Source organism: Rissa tridactyla, chromosome 2 (assembly GCF_028500815.1).
Source record: "Rissa tridactyla isolate bRisTri1 chromosome 2, bRisTri1.patW.cur.20221130, whole genome shotgun sequence".
Taxonomy (NCBI): Eukaryota; Metazoa; Chordata; class Aves; order Charadriiformes; family Laridae; genus Rissa; species Rissa tridactyla.
The window spans coordinates 1,927,302-1,942,789 of record NC_071467.1 but is presented as its reverse complement, the minus strand read 5'-3'; positions in this window follow the sequence as shown (position 1 = coordinate 1,942,789).

The window sequence follows — 15,488 nt, the reverse complement described above, 5'->3', positions numbered from 1 at the left end:
CTGAAAATAGGGAAGAAAATTATACCTGTGGAGCTTCCCCATTTCTATCATCACCACCCTAACCAAGGCTGCTCCTTTCTCTCTCCAGCTGTGGTCACTGAGGACCCATGGTCCAAGACAGCAGCTGGCAGAGGTGAGGCGTAGGGCTGTTGGCTGAACAACACTTTTCCATGCCTTGTGCAGCTTGGTTTTAAAATATTAAAACTCATTTACATGAGCTAACAGTGTATCCATGGTCAATTATCAGGACTGATGTGCAGCAAGTTTTTTCGTGTCAGAATTCATAGTTGCAACCTTTCTCTCCCATTTCTAGCACTATCCTTCACCAAATAGCTCTGTAACGGCTTTTTTGTTATTGTTGGTTTGTTTTGTGTTTTTTTTTTTGTGGGACACCCATATAATCAGAAAGGGATTTGCCTGTGTCCTGTTGAAGTCAATGGGAGATTCTCCACTGTGTGAAAGGTTTGAGTTAGACCTGGAAGAAATGACATCTGTAGTCTCCAAAGCCCAGCCCAGCATCTGCCTGGACTAGAAGAACTCTGTTTTCTGGACACACCATAATTTCTGCTATTGATGGTCTCTAGATAGTTCACATTATGCTTCTCGACAGGCACAGGTGTTCTTCAGCCTTGATCAGCCTGCATTGAAGAGGTCCAAGCACTTCTGTCATGTCTCTCACCATTTAGTGTTGCTTGTTGAAGCAGGGCCACTTCACCTCCAATATTTAATACTCGTTGTCCAATATTGAGGAAACCTTGGTTAGGACACTCTGCAGGTCACCTAGCTGCCTAGCTTTGGGTTGGGGACACCATCATAAGGAGCCAGGCACAGAAATGTTACCTGTGGTGTGACACAGAGTCACATCCCACTGTAGGCTTTGTTTTTCACAGCTTATCCAGGCTACAGAGGCAGAGTGATTTAAAATAATCCTCATAATCTCTCCTCTGACCATCTTGCCAGACTTGCACCCTGCTCACAAAAGGGTGCATCTGGCTCCATGAACACCTGCCTTGGCTGTTATTATGATGTTTCTTCCCACACGATAAACCAATGAAGGCTGTTCCATAACACACAAAGTGATAAAAATATATTGAATGTTTAATCAAACGTTCCCCTCCTTTATTTGCCTCTAGATTGCTAGTTATTACATCATCTAGATCCCTTCCTTTTTTTAGGTGCCATAAAATTATCTCTGGCTCTTGCAGTCTGTGAGTTTATGATTAATCAATTACTTAGAGAAGTTATCTATTAAAAATCAAAATGTGATGCTCAGTGCACTTCCAATAAAGCATCATACAGCAAGAGATTACTGGTCTAATCCTTTTCTTCATCGGTTGCTTATTACCAGTAATTGTGTTAAGGGGATCACAAGAGTCATTAAGTAAACAGGGTGCATTAAAAGTGTGTGCAGCATAACAGGGAAAACTACCTAATTAGTGATAGATGGTGCTGGAACAAATTAATTCAAGAGCTCTTTCCACCAACTTGGCTCAGCCTGATTCATGCCTTGTCTTGAAAACGTGGCCAGTGAAATCACGATTTGGCTTGAGTGAGGTTGCTTTCGTGTTACATCGCCTCTGTCTAAATGCTGCAGGTGTAACACAACAATTTGGGGTTGGACCACCCTTCCACCAGCTGCCCAAGGGACCCAGGCACAGATCTTTAGCTCTGCAAAAGTGAACTGGGACATTAAATAGAAGAGGACGTGGGTCGAACAGGGGCCTGATATCTGCAGTGGGCACCCAAGAACTCAGATCCTCAGGACCAATTTTAGGCAAGGAGTGGTTATTTGTGCCCATCCTCCTGCGGAACCTCTCCCTCTTCAACATAACCCCTTCCAGGAGGGGACTCAAACTGTTCCCATGGTGGCCCACCCTGCCTGCAAACACCAGCCCATGGAGTCATGTCCTTCAGGACAGCAGGGAGAGCTCCGTGATTTGAGTTTGCTGGGTCTCATCACAACCCAACCCCTGGTGAACCAGCCTGTTGTCAACAGCACAGCAAGGAGCAGACAGGGGCTGGTGCCTTAATTAGTAAAGACAGGACCAAATAAACAAGGGGATTGGAGTCCCCCCCTCTGCCAGATGTTCCCCCATTTCAGGAGCCTTGACAGCACAGCATGTGGGAAGGGATGGGGCTGCTCCTGGCCACCACATACCCGCCCCACAGCTCGTGCAGTGAGCTGCCTTCCTCAGAGTTGTCAGTTTGCAGAGCTCATTTAGAGACACCAAGCAATTAACTACCCCGTCGGCTCCCCTGTCCCCCTCTGAGCCTGACATCTCTGGAGAGACAGGGACCGCAATGCAGGTCTCTCCCCAGCAGTGTGAGTGGCTCGTCTCTGTCTTGGCCCATGCAGGCAGTGCTCAGTGGGTCTCATTTGTTTGCATTTGCCTGGTGCCTTGACATGATGAAGTAAAAAGTTTTAATATTCGCCGACATGAATTTTTAATGCCTGGCTCCTGCTCCCGTGTCATTATTTGCCTGCGCTTCAGCAGTTTTGGAATGCGTTTGTTTAGATAATGTTCCGTTAAAGGAAAAAGGGGGTGGGGGGAAGCCTGTACCTTTCTCCCCTTAGTGACCATTAAATTATATACCAGTGCTAGGCTGGTGTTCGACAGGTGCTGGCGATGCAACTTCCCCTCACATGAACAGGGGCTGCACCCACACTGCTTGCGGCAAAATTAGTGAGAGAAATCTGGTATTGAGGTCAGCAATGTGATTCCAAGGAGCTTTGTGGTGTAGAGAAATTGAGCATTTACACCTTCTCCTGCTCTTTCTCAGCATCTCTCACACTCTTCATCCCCCGGTGCCCTATGGAAAGCATGAGAAAGGGAGAGGATGAGGGTGACAGGAGAAAGAAAGGGAGGGAAAGGAGGGGTTTGGTGGACTATTAGACTGAATTAAGATGAGGGGAAAAGGAAACAGAAGGCACAGGCCTCAGGACAGCAGCAAGTCTCTTTCTGCAGTCCCACTGACTGAGCTTGAGGACTGGGCAGAAATGGGTTAGAATAGGACTGATTAGGTGGAAATATGAATGATTCTGTACTGCACCAGACAGGCAAGAGAGTAATGGGATGGGTCCAGGAAGAACCTGGCTTTTGTGTCTGGTTTTTGTTATAGTAATAGATTCTACTGAGGCTGAGTCCAGGGCTGATATGCCCTAAACACAGCTTCTGCAAAGACAAGCTGATGAGCTAATAAGGAATGGACAAGAGAGAACATTAGGTGATCTACAGCGATAGATAGATGGATGGGGATAGGGAAGATGGATAGGCAGAATCACAGTGAGGTTTACACATGAAGCTTCACCCTTTCTTTTAAACATATGAGCTGCTCTAAGTTGAACCTTCCAAATCAGCACCCTTACTGGTCACACAGGCTTTCCTTCAAAGTCCTTCCCTTCAATGTCCCAGAGGAAACTGTTGATGAGGAAGGGAGGGTGATTGCCCACCCTGGCTCTATTGCAAGGTTCAGATGCTTCTCGCCAGCAGCCTTTTCAGTACCGAAGAAGTTTGGTGTTTCCGCTCTCACCCCGACCCCCAGGCTTGGCTTTGCCCCCCGGGGTCTGCTCCTGCCTCTGTCCGTGGTGCTGAGCGCTGCCCGCAGGCTCTATTCCCCAGCCCCCTTGGGGGGGTCTCACCCCTCTGAGTGCCCATGGCCAGACCATGAGTTTGGATAGATCAAGGCTTTACATTGTGCACGGGTTCAGGAGAAGACATCTCAGCTCCCTAAGCTTCCAGCTGGCAGTGTCTAAGCCAAGCCATGGTAAGAAGGAGGTCTGGTCAGTGCCAGAGATGGCAATGCTTTCTTCACAGAAAGGTAACCCCCGCTTCAACTACTCGTGTTTATCTGTCCAACACAGTGGCTGAGAAAACAGCCAAGAATGTTGACTCTAAAGTGACAGGCTGCAAATAGACCACCAGCTCTACTATGTGGATTTTCAGATCCCCTCACTGCATCTCTAGTGTGCAGAATCTCATACATTCATTGTTGAAACATAAACAGAAATAATCTCATAGTGTGCTTGGTGGCAGGGAGCAGGGGAGAAGGGAACTCACCAAGTGAGTGCAGTCCATCTGCTTTTCAGTTATAGGCTTGCAGAAAGCCAGATTGCCTTTCCTAAGGGTTGATTCAAAGCCTAGTTCAGACTCTGAGACTCTTCAATTGCTTTTAGCGAGATTGAGACTAGTTTTTTAGTAAGTGGGACTACAGTTCTTTTTGAAAGTAAGTCATGATTGAACAATGAACCCAGTGGGAAAAGGGGTAATCCAGTGTTCATGGGATACTTCCCCACGTTACCAAAAAAAATGAGGTATAGGCAAGATACATGATATACCTGAGGACACATAAAGAGTACAACAGGAGAAAACTCTAATCGCTGAACCTCTGGTCTTGTTTCAGGACATTAGTTCCCACAGTCTCAGAACCAAGTGAAGAGACTTTTGCTCCAAACTGTTTTGACATATGGGAAGGTGGACAAGTCAAGTTATGCACCACTACTTCACAGTGCAGAAAACTCTGGACCCACTTACAAAGTAGATCAGGGTATACGAGATCCCAAGCCTACAAGTTCTCTGAGTTTTCATGCAGCTGGCCCTGCAACAGCAAAAGATTATCTCATCAACGAGCTGGGTGTCCTCTAGGAGAGCTCACGGGTTGGAACATGGCTCAGGGCAGAAGTAACAGGAGCCCTCATCTCCCTGTGATACGAGCCTGAGGGAGCTGCTGTCCATTCCTAGTCCTTTAAAAGCTGGAGACAGCTCCAAATCGGGATGTCCTTGGCTCTTGTGTCTGTCAGCAGTCTCCTCCTGGCTGCCCGACACCAGCCCAGTTCCACGAAGGCACGAAGGGTCTGCCCATGCTGGCGGCAAGCAGGGGGTTACATTTCACACACTCGCCTGCCTCTGTTGCGAGGAGGTAAGAGCAGCACAGTCTCCATTAGGGAACATTCTTAAGTTACTTGTGTCTCGGCTCCAGCCGATATGTAATCCAGGGGAAAGCAGGTGCAAGAGAGGAGCACAGCCAGGTGGCTTCTCTTTAAAGCCCAGGGGCGAGCTAAGGATAGAGGAGGAAAACTAGAGAGATGAGCTTCACCTCCAGAGGGAATTAGCACCCTCTGCATGCTATTAAAGGATCCAGCACAATCCATGGGCATGTCAAATGGCACAACCCCAGAATCACCCCTTCTCACAGCAGCCAGCATTAGTTCCCATTGCTGTTCTTACCAGTTCCTTGTACTGTAGGGGAAGAAAAGTGAGGATCCACTAAAGAGAGGTTTGAATCACAGCTTTTGACACCAAGAGCCATGTGATCCAGAAAAAAGAGGAATTTCTTTTTCTGGAGAAAATCTCTTCTCCTTGTATGAGGATGAGTGGCCAAGGTTGGCATTAACCTTTCCCAACTTTAAGAAATATAAGTACCCACATGCGAGCTAGTTGTCTGAACTAAGTCAGTGAAATATGGTCAGGGCTCCTCTGACCCAAGTAGGCATCTGCTCTAGGATGAGACAACTCACACCCTGAAGCCCACTGAAAATCCCAACCAAGGACATGTTAATGGATTGATGAGCACCTAAAATTAGGAAAGTCTAACTCCACCCTTGTAACTCCCCACGCCTCACCCCAGCTAGAAGGGAAAGCTGAGACCTAGCAAGTTAATGAATTTGGAGTACAATTTGAATTATCATGAATTTGGAGTACAAATGATAAAATTTGGCATTTGTGGATAATTAGAATAATGAAGCACTCCACTGCAGGACATACCACATACTGGACAGCTTCTCTTCAGTTCTCCATTAACAAACTTGGTTGCAGGCATATGATGTCATCCCAGACCATAGATCTGTGAAAAAAATATACGGAGCTGTGTTTCTTTCACCTGGGAGGGACATGGCTTTGATTCCTCTGCTCTTTACCTTTGCAATTCATACTTTATTAAAGCCATTAGACCCTCCATAAATACACTGATAATGATCAAGTGGCACTTCTTTAATAGACAGTAAGTAGCCTGCTACATCTCAATGAAGCGGGCTGTTAAGCAGACACAAGACATTTCCCACAAAGACACTGCTTCTCAGTGTTTACGCCCTTCAGATACTTAGAGAGATGTCACATCACGTCTTGATCACTGCTATACTGATTCAGCTCTTTTCATCTTGCCCTTGTAAATCAATCCTTCCAGCCCTCAGTCATTTGTCAGTTGTTCTTATATGAACTCCGTGCCATTTGACAATATCTGTCTGGTAAGAACAAGCCCAGAAATGAGCACAACTTTCCATATACATTAACGCTGAAGCTCCACCATCCCTCCGGGATTTTTGATCTTTCTGCTGTTCGTTATTTCCAGAAGGCTGCAGAAGGCGCCTCTGCTCATGAAGTGGCTTCTTGACTGGGAGCTGAGATTTGCAAAAAAACCCAAACAAACACGGGCTTTGCCCAGTCTTTAAGACTATTCTTATACATTAAATATGCCTGGACTGTCCCCTGCCCCTGAGAATAGCCAGCACTGAACAACCCACAGCTGTACTATTAAAATCCTTTACCTTCAAACAAGATGTCCACAACTGCATGATGGTACTGGCTGGTGGCTGGTCATGATTCCTGATTCCTGGGAAGCATTTGAAAAAAGGTTAATTATCCTAGGTCATTAGTATGTCCAGGACTGTTCCCAATAACTGACCATTTTGACAGTTGAGTCCCAGTGCTGGAAACACTCTCAGGCAGTCTTAAATTTACTAGTAATCGTGTGGTCCCAGTGACCTCGGCTCTCCTACTTTCCATACAAAGAGGAATGGGGAATATTTCCAAGACATTATAATTCATTCATGGGAGAAAGTGTCCAGCCCAGACTGTGAGACCCCAAAGAAGAAGCTGAAGGCAATAAGCAGTTGAACTGTAAGCCAAAGAACCGATTTTTATATCTACAGACCCCACACAACTCTTCACACAACTCCTTCTTCAGATTCTTTGCACCGATCTTTCTAGTATACCACCAGTTTCTTTCACGCAGGAGGAACAGACCATCAGGGTCAAGATAAGGTCTGGGGCCCTGTTCCAGTACAAACTGGAAGCCCTGGACCCATCCCAGTACAAACTGGCAGCTGTAGCCCAAAGCCCCTGAGCCTGAGAACGGCAGGCCATGGACTGATGTATGGTTTGGTGTTAGGCAGTCCTGCAAGGAGCACGGAGTTGGACTCGATCCTTATGGATCCCTTCCAACTCAAGATCTTCTATGATTCTGTGATATGATGTTTGTGTGTGGATCTGAACTTGGGTGTACAGTGATGGAGCAGAGCTGTTTGCCTGGCAGAAAAGGCATTCCCTGCCAGAATACAGACCTGATTTATGAAGCGGAGTCCCTATTACCAGAAGATGAGCCCTATCCAGGGTTAACCCTCAGCAGCAGCAGGTTGAGTTAGAAAGTTCTTGGCTGACATAGACCCTGCTGTGCTGCCTATGCATGCAGCAGAAGGGTGCTAATGACTCAAAAAGCTGAGAAGTAGAAAGCCACTTGTATCTCTGTTAGCAAAGCTGGTTTCACTGGGAGCTATATTCTTCTGTCCTCCTGGAGATGTGGTGAGGGACAATGAATTCATCAATCTGTCATTTAAGATTGTTTGCTTGACAGCTCCAAAATGCATCTTAAAGAAACCCCAAACATTAAGGGCTTTAATAATTTAAGTTACTCTTAAATATGCCCTGCAATTCAAATCCTTGGAGTGGTTTAAACATCTGAAAGAAGTTCAATCTGGACAGCGATTTAAAGCCAAGATAGATGAGTTCAATTTGGCTGTGCACTGCAGACTGGCACAGGACCTGGAAGGCCACGGACCTGACATCACTTTGCACTGAGAGTCTCCAGAGATGTCCATATGACACAGTGATTAGATGGATGGCCAAGTGTGGAGTGGGATGCAGAGACATTGCCAGGACAACTCCAGACTGGGTGAAGGAGAGACTACAAGGTGCTAGGATTATGGTAGTTTCGGTTGCTTTTTGACCTAAAATATGTCCATGGAGAGACACCTCTGATGAAAGTGTGTTTGGATCCAAACAGCAGTGATCTCTGACTCTCATCTTTGTCTCCAGTGAAAAAATTAACTTGAGGTTTGTAAACCAAAATAGTTTCAGTGGTTCAGAAACCTGCATCTTGGGTATGATTTATTTAATCATTCAAGTGGTATGAGCCACGCCATCAAAGTACTAGTTTTCTCTCCATTAACTATAAAGACAGATGAGTCAAATTAGTTTTGAGGGAAACACCTGAGATATCTACACTGTAGGCATCTAGACTGGTCAGATGAAACCCATCCTCAGTACCAGAGCAGAACAGTATGACCATTGATTTCTCTCCCACAAGTCCTAATCTCCATAGAAGCTACCCTAGACTCTGATCTCTCTTGGTTTCTACACATTGCTGTTCATTTCTACTAGTCTTATTTTTGATCCGAGACCAATATAGCCCCAGCACAATGAGGTATCAAATCTGCTGGCTGCAGACAATACCTGGCTATAAATAATGGCCAATGAGGTGATCACCGTAAAGAAAACCAAGGAAAGAAGATCACAAAAAAACTAATGTAGTCCTGATTCTCATGTTTTTTCCAAGTGCTCTGAAAGTTGTCCTTTGTGACTAAATCTATCTATCAATATTCAAGAACTCAAAAATGTGGTTACACAGGTTATGACCTTACAAATTGAAGTAGCATATTGCTCTCTACTGCATGGGCTGCAGAACTGCCAACTCACAGACAGAGGTACGAAACCATGCTATGGTGAAGTGGAAGAAGAAGATGAAGAAATAAAGCCTATTTCTCCCACTACAGATGCTTTTAAACACTTCCAAAATTTGAAAATTGTTTACAAACAACAAAAAATACTTGCAAGTATTCACACGGAAATTCCATGTGGAACTCGATTAAAACATGGGATCATAGACTCATAGAATCATAGAATCTTCATGGTTGGAAAGGTCCTTTGAGATCATCGAGTCCAACCATACACACACACACAAAAAAAACCCAACACCAAAAAAACCCACCACAACCCTACAATCTCTGTCACTAGAGCACGGCCTGAAGTGCCACATCTACACATTTCTTAAATACCTCTGGGGATGGTGACTCAACCACCTCCCTGGGCAGGCTGTGCCAGTGCCTGACCACTCTTTCAGTAAAGTCATTCTTCCTAATATCTAATCTAAACCTCCCCTGCTGCAGCTTCAGACCATTTCCTCTGGTCCTGTCGTTATTCACCTGGGAGAAGAAGCCAACACCCACCTCTCTCCAACCTCTTTCAGGTAGTTGTAGAGGGCAATGAGGTCTCCCCTCAGCCTCCTCTTCTCCAAACTGAACATGCCCAGTTCCCTCAGCCTCTCCTCATATGACTTGGTCTCCAGACCCCTCACCAGCCTGGTAGCTCTCCTCCGGACCCGCTCCAGCACTTCAGTCTCCCTCTTGTACAGAGGGGCCCAGAACTGAACACAGTACTGGAGGTGAGGCCTCACCAGTGCCGAGTACAGAGGCACGATCACTTCCCTACTCTCGCTGGCCACGCTATTCCTGATACAAGCCAGAATGCTGTTGACCTTCTTGGCCACCTGGGATGTGTAGGAACAAAGGACTGCAAGAGTGTACATGAGACCTTAAAGTCCTGCAGGTCCCAGCACCTCCACTCCACATGTCCTCACACATCACAAAGGACATCAAGATATCTGAAACATGATTTTTCTCCATAGTCCACCCTGACTGAAGACTGTATAAATTGGCAAATACCGGATTGCAAATGAGGATCTCAGTCCCAGTCCACTGAAAGGAGTAAAGGATCCCCCATTAGCTTTGTTGAGATCCGTGAAGAGCTCCAATGCAGAAGAACCAATGTCATGAGCTGCCAGCTCTGTAAACTTTCTCCCTGAGGCTTAAACATTATCCTGCCTAGCACATTCAAGAGTTATCTTCATAACCCCACTCCAGATAACAAGAGGCTGCTCCATTACTGACTGGAGATTAAATTATAATCACATCCAATTCCTTTCCCCCCATTCCCAGCAGTTTCATTACTCTCCATAATCAGACACTGACTCACATTCTTCAGACACGGCAACCAATATTGCCTTCCATATTTCACAATAAAAATTGCATGTGAACCCATGTCACCGAGAATTAATTTTTGTAAGACAATGTTTATATTAACCATTCATTTATTGACTTCTGTTTGGTGGGTCAATTTTGAAATTTATGCTCCCTTGAGATCCACAAATTGACCTCGGTTTCATCTCAGGTCAATATTTCCTTCTCAGGTCAATAAATCTTGAAACTGACCGTAGCAGAAGTCAATAGTATCTGCATATTCTTATATTGTCAGAGGGTTGGTAACATACAATTGTGTGTCTGAGAGGTGAGGAAGCACAAGAGACACCAAGAACTATTGAATGAGGTATTAAAATGGAATTCTTGCTCAATAGCTCTCCTTCTCATCCATCTATAGAGTTAGATCTGCCAGCAGTAGAGAAAATCGTTGTTTACGTTATTTATTTGTATATAAGCATGTGAGCATCCCATCACAGAAAGATACCCATGCTGAGAACAAAAAAGAAACAGAGTGTAGTAGGTCCTGGCCCTAAAAATCTTCCAATGGATATGGACAAGTGGGGCTGTTCAAAGAAATGGCATAAAAGTGAAGAGTGTAGAAATCATATCTCTCAAAAGTAATCAGAGGAGTCTCTAAATATATCATTAAAGGAGAATTTTATGCTGGGACTGGAAAGAAAATGAAGAGGTCACTTTGTAGAAGTTCATAGGAGGTTTCTTCCAAGTCAGGGAAAACATCAATCTGTCTACATGAAAATCTGCTAAGGGAGCAATAACATCTGCACTCTTGGTTTGATCGGAGATGAGAACTGGTCTTCTGGCTGTGACTGAGACGAGAGGCGGGATGGAGACAGACTGCTGAGAACTCAGACAGAGAAAACGAGTAGCTGACACACTAAATGGATCCCATATCTGCCAAAGCAGTGCTGCACACAAGCTGGCAAACTGTGCGAAGAGGCTCCAGGACCAAACTGCCTTTGTGGAGCAAGCCACTCATTCATGGATGGTCACCCAACAGCGTGCCGACATTTCCTCTGGTCTCTTGCCTCCTGCTCGGATTCTTGTGAGTCTGAAAGATCCATGTGCCCATGGATCTCTCTCTGCTTTCCAGATTCCTCCTTTCCAACTCCTCTTTGTGTGCAGTGTGTGCAGCCTTTTCCTCCATGGAGGCACTGTGGACCCTTCTACTCAGCTACAGGTTTTCACAGATTTTTCACAAAATAATTTAACAGCCCTCTTTTTCTGTCAAACCTGATCAAAGTTGGCCTGGGAATTTAGAGCTTACAGGAGCTGGGGATGGCCAACAGGCAGACAAACGCACAAATAACAGGTTCCTGTCTGCCTCTTACAAACTGGTAACAAATTCTGCTGGGACAAAACCTGCTCCCTCCTTCTGGCCATGCCATGAATCCTCTTGAGTCACCACATTAAGACGACCTTTGTCCTGAAAGCCCTGAAGTCCATCGTTAAGTACTGTTCTGCTTCCCAAGCTTTCCTTTAAATTAGGGCTCTGCTTTGAAATGTGTGGTTGGATTGGGATTTCCCTCTGATCTCCCCCACGTTCTAGTGATGGCTGTAAGAACAATACTCATCTGGCCTGTTATAAAGTTACCACGGCTGGGTTTTCATAGGCAATCCATAGGAAAGAACTCTTAACCAAGGGAATATTAGCAATACATAGATATAAGAGTAAGAATATTTCTCATTAAAGGAAATCCCAAATTATTTTGAACCAGATTCCAAGTCAACCCTTCAAATTACCCAGAGACCATCATTCCTAACACGTGAGTTGGCTCATGCCAGCAACAAACCTAGTGTGTTTCTAGCATGCTGGGCCAGATGGTGAGGGAGAGCCAGGAGACTGTGGGTCCATGTGACTCAGAGGGATCTATGGAGCATGGCAGGATCAGTGTCAGGGTCCTGCAAACCCTGGTTTGGGAATTGTGACACACTGGGATCCCACAGTGCTCTGCAAAGCTGAGGATGAAATTTTCACCAGTGTAGGTGGCTGCACAGGAAGGTTAAACACCACACACATGATCTTCTGAAGAGCCGGGAACAGAACTTGGGAAGCTCTCGAACAACCACCTTCAATTAATTCTCCATGGTGTGAAGGTGCCTGTGGTAGAGCAGTGCCCAGATGTTATACCCAGACCTCACAAACCTTCAAGCACCAGACTTTCCTTGGAGCCACAGTGCTGCAGCCAGCCACACGTGCTTTTGCCCTTCCAACCAGAACCTCTAGGCTTTGTTTCCCAGGTACTCTTGGGGCTGAAGTTCATTCTGCTTCACAGGCTTTGGTCTGATCAGTGCCTCCCCCATCCTTGCTGCTGCAGAGATTTCCTCTTGAGGGCTCTGGTGGGATGCAGCCCCCCTGGGTGGAGAACACAAGTGGGTTTCAAGCAGTTGTAATTCTCCCTCCCACCTTCCCCAGCTGAGAAAGCACAGCTGTTACCTGTCTTTTCCTCCACAGCTCCAGTGCAGGAGCCCCATATCCTGCCAGCCACTAATCTTCCCTGCCTCAGGGCTTTCCTGACAGAGCAAATGATCTGCCAGACCCAGCTTAATGGAATCGTAATTGCCAATTAAAAGCTGTCCTGTTAATTGCAGCAGCTTGAAGGTTTGAGTGTGCATTCGTGTGGGTGTGTGAGCCAGTGTGAGTTCCTGAAGCCTCTGCTGCTGAAATTGATGGGCTGCCCACAAGGAGATAAACTTGGGAATAGCCAATATCTTGTGAATTTTGCTGCTGTTGAAACACCACCCAGAATGCCCCTCTGGCCTGTTCAAGGGAATGAACCAGCTAAAAGGCAAGAGAGGAGGATGAGCAACATGAAGGGGGAGAATCTGGTGTCACCGATGGGCAAAGCAAACAGAAGGAGCCATCCGAATTACCACCGGTCCAGAAGGTGAGCTTCATGGACGCTGGGGGAAAGTTATAAGAGAAAGCTTACAGATTTACTAAGGCAGCTAATGTCTTAACGACCAAGGTCTGATAATTTATCATACTTCTGTAGCTTCCAGCACTGTGTTTGTTCAGCCCCAACAGACTTGTGCTGTCAATCCAAGGGACTTTTTAGCTTAGGTGAAAAGAAAACACCTGAACCAGAGGGAAGAATCTTAATTTTTTTCTTGCAAAAGCGAGAGAACAGAAACCAGGCATTTTTTTTTACAGAAACAAGGGTCTTTTGAACTCCCTGCAGAATGACATCCTGTTTCCACACTCCCCTTGGAGTCACGATTTCCCCCGGTTATACGTGTACTTATTGATACCTGTGCAAAGCAGGCATTTGGCTGTCCAATTCTACAGGGCAATGCCCCTCATCCACTGTTCCCTGAGTTTAAAAAAAAAAAAAAAAAGAAAAAAGATGGAGGTAGGACACTTTGGGTAGGAACTTGGTCTGCAAAAGGCAACATTCAGACACCTGGAGTCTTTTTCCTGCTCTGTCACAAACCCTTTCTTTGACACTGAACACCTTACTTACTTAAGCTCAGGTTTTGCACAGAGATTTCACGCCAACCTAACTAGAGGGACTAGAAGAAAAAGAAGGCAATATCTTATACAGAAGGCAAGAGACTTGCATCATCTTCCTTGAAGGTTTCCTTACTCTCATCTATACTGTAGCCAAGAACATAAGGCCAGCCAAGATGGAAACCCATCCCTGTGATGTGCATTGTGTCTGCCTTTCACAACCAAGAGCAGAATTTCTCACTGCTCTTCCTGGGCCAGGACCAGGCCTGTGAGCATGGAGACAGGAGGGGAGGATATAAAAAAGTTACTAAAAAGCCATAGCTGTTTAAAGCTCATCACTTATAGAGGTATGGAGAGTTCAGCTACACAGGTTCTTACAAAGACAGTCAGCATTTCAACAGCCTTTGTCTTGACTGCTTTCCTACTCCCGTAGACTGTAAGTAAGGAGGTCTTCTTGGGTGAGGGTGGTTGAAGAGCGCAGGTCCATTCTCATGGGGAAAGGCTTTTCATGTTGACCACTTGAACTCTTTCCAAATCCATTGCTGTTTTCCCCCGGGGCCAGCCTGAGTGCCTCCCCTCCACACCATCCAGCCTGGGACCCTGCTGAGTGCGCTTATCCTTCACTGCTGCCAGGAGCCTCCAGATCTATAGCAAGAGGAGATTAGCTCTTTGGCTGGGGTTGGGAGATATTCATCTGCCTGCACATCTCCGGTCAAGCAGAGTCTGAGGAATCCATTTATCAGGGGAGCTAGAGAGCTGTGGTGTTGTCAAGGGACATTTCACCATTGTGTGGTGTGGCTTCTTTTGCGTCTTCCTTTTCTATTTTGAACAGGGACAGTTTCTTCAGCAGAGAAATTGCTGCATCTCTGCTCTGATTGGGCTGTCCTTCCAAGGGGTAGACGCTTCTGCCAATTCCCCAGTTTTGTCCTATTTATTTTTTTTTCACTTGCATCTCACCCCATCCCAGAAGAAAGGTCTCCGTATCCACCCACAAAGGAGGACTGAAGTACTTTCACAAGGGAGACATCTTCTTGCCCTATGAATATACTTCTCCAACTTCTTTTTCTTGATGTCTCATCTTCAGACACTGAACTGAGCCATGAAATGGGGTCTCAGAGCTTCTTTATGCGTGATGACATCTCTGGAAGAAAATTGGAGACTTTCTCCTGGAATCCACATGGTCTGGCAAGAAGCCAAATGAGATGCATTGGAGGCTGAGAAGAGATCCATGAAGATCAGGTCAGTTCCGGTCCCCAGGAACAGAGGCTCCACCTCCTCTTTGGGCCCTTTTTCCTTTGTTTAACAACTTTCATGGGGCTTCAGGATACTTCACCATTTTTTCTTTCACGAAGTGCATGCATCTCTTGCGGTGTGGGCTAGAAAGCTTTCAATACAAAGTCCCTGCCCCAATGCCTCAGGGATACCTCAAGAGGCTGGAAAGACTCATTGACAATGTGGCAGGCCCTGTTCAATAATAATCTTTTAAAATCTGGAGGACAGAGGGCTGTTCTTTAAATTCCTTGAGATGACACCACATTGACTGACGTCTCCTTCTCACCCTGCTCGCTTAAATCCTGAATTGACATCATGTGCATTTAGCCAGTTTGATGTGTCTGTAGATGCCGGCAGTTTGGGGTGAAGCTAAAACATCAGCATGCGGCCTTTTGAAAACCTCACCAACAGCCCCCAAATCAATGAATGAGTTTTCCAAATCATGAATCTACCTAAAAAAAATCACATTTTCCAAACCGAAATAAATGTTGAGTTCATTTTTATTTGATTGCCTGCCTTTGAGTCTGTAAGATCCGTATTTTCATGTGTTTGTTCACAATTAAGTCAATTAGACAATTAGGTCTAGAATGTGACCTTATAAAAATAATATTATTTAAAAAAAAATAATTGCCTATAAACACAGTCTAGGAGCTGGTGCTT